The following is a 1946-nucleotide window of genomic DNA, read 5'->3' as shown; positions in this document are numbered from 1 at the left end:
GCTAACCGTTAGCTCCGCCCCCTCCCCTGGGGCTGTTGCTGGCACTGCAACCCCCCGCCTCTACCTCCTCCTCCTTCCACTGAGCATCTTCACTGTTACTGTCCCACACAGGTTTCTATTATCTCACTTACACAGATGAGCAAACAGGCTTAGAGGTTAATAGACTTTCTCAGGGCCTCACAACTGGACTTTTCTGATTCATTTGCCTCACTGAAGAGCATCTGTAGAAGACAAAGGAAAAGATGGGTGTGAAAACATTTACTCGTAGTTCCCTTCCCTTAGTCAGGAAATTCTTGGAAAGTTAAATATGCTTCGAAATGATGGACATTTCTGTGCTATCACTATTGTGTCCAGGACAAAATCTTTTGGGCACACGAGATGGTACTGGCAGCTAGCAGTGATTTCTTTCGCACCAAACTTGGGACCAAGCAGAGGATGACAGCAAGAATGTATTGGATTTTCATCATGTGACAGTCACTGTATTTATACCCCTTTCGGAGTATGCTTATATATATATATAGCAACTCTGACAATTAACACAGAAAATATTGATGTCCTGGCTGCAGCCAGCTATATGTAAAAGTTTTGTGTTGCCAGCACCTGCTCAGAGTTCATGGAATACATTCAACAATCAACAAGAAAAGGAACTAGATGCTAGGCAAGAAAATAGTCCTAACTTCAATTTTATATTTCAAGGTGGTAGTCTTTTTCCAGTGTCTTCAGAGTGCTATGTGGTAGAAAGGCCATTCCTGTCTGCTGAGAGACCTGGAGAAAGTGTAAAAGCTACATAGTCATGTCACCTGAAAGTCCACTGAAGTGTATCACACAGACAAGTTCTCCCCAAGAGCTAAATTCTTCAGATTCCTATTCAGAACCTAGAAATAAACCAGTTGACTTTTCCTTAGCTTTTCCTTGGACTTTTCCATTTGCAATTGATAAGAGTCTTCAGTCAGAAATGGTTAAGCATATAGAAAATCCCAGGATTTTACAACTACCTGGTCCATCTAAGGAAGCTAGAAGAATGAATGATTATGTGACGTGTGAAAGTACAAAGACTAATTTGCCTCTGGTTACTGAAGACAATGTACTGTCAAAGTGGAAACGTTAAGTGATGAAGAAGTTCATGAGGAAGTGCCCAAGCCTATCTGATCTGCAGACAGTGCCAGGAAGTGAGAAAGTTCAGGAGGATGTTCTAATTAGCCCCCAGTCTTCCTCTATAGTTATAATGTCTTTTTGTATTTTTACATGGTATGATATTGTAGTTGTTGATGATGGCCATTATTGTCATTACTATTGGGGATTTGTGGGATTTTTCTTTTGTGTTTTGACTAGGTTGAGATAAGTTGTATTTGTTTCTGATTTGTTATTTTAAAAGTGCAAATGAATGGATTTCTGTAGAACAGTAGCAGAGAATAGAAAAGAAATAAATGTAAGGTTTCAAGTATGAATCTCAAATCATAGGGTGATAGAAAAAAGTCTTTATGGGACTTTTCCTAAAAATAAAATTCCTTATGGATAAAAGATTTAGCCTTCTGAGATATTTTTTTTGGCTTATTTGAACCAGTTTCCTCATTTTTCATATGGGGAAGTAAGTTAATTTGACCATGGTCACTCAATTAGTAAATTACATGAATGAGAATGTAAAGCTAGATCTTATACCAGCATTCTGTTCACATTACCTTTGTTACTGGCATTTCAAATTAGTAATTACTGAGTGACTGCTATGTTCCAAGTACTGATCTAGAAGTAGAGAATATAAAGTAGAATAAAAAATAGTTTCTGCATTCAAGGAGTTTGCAGTCCTTTTTGGAAGATGCACAAGATAGATATGTGGACAGCTAAATTTAACAGTACAAGCTTTAAGTATAAAAAACAGGAGACATCAGAAAACTATATGATTAATTTCTAGGTAAATGAAATACAGATAATGAGTGGAACAAATTGGC

General features: G+C 37.6%; 1 pseudogene; it reads left to right on the top strand.

Annotated features, from left to right (window-relative positions):
- Positions 1–242: 242 nt before the first annotated feature.
- LOC141492328 (zinc finger and BTB domain-containing protein 44-like) lies at positions 243–1342 on the top strand (annotated as a pseudogene).
- Positions 1343–1946: the final 604 nt, after the last annotated feature.

Source organism: Macrotis lagotis, chromosome 6 (genome assembly GCF_037893015.1).
Source record: "Macrotis lagotis isolate mMagLag1 chromosome 6, bilby.v1.9.chrom.fasta, whole genome shotgun sequence".
NCBI lineage: Eukaryota > Metazoa > Chordata > Mammalia > Peramelemorphia > Peramelidae > Macrotis > Macrotis lagotis.
This window is presented reverse-complemented; position numbering and strand designations above follow the sequence as displayed.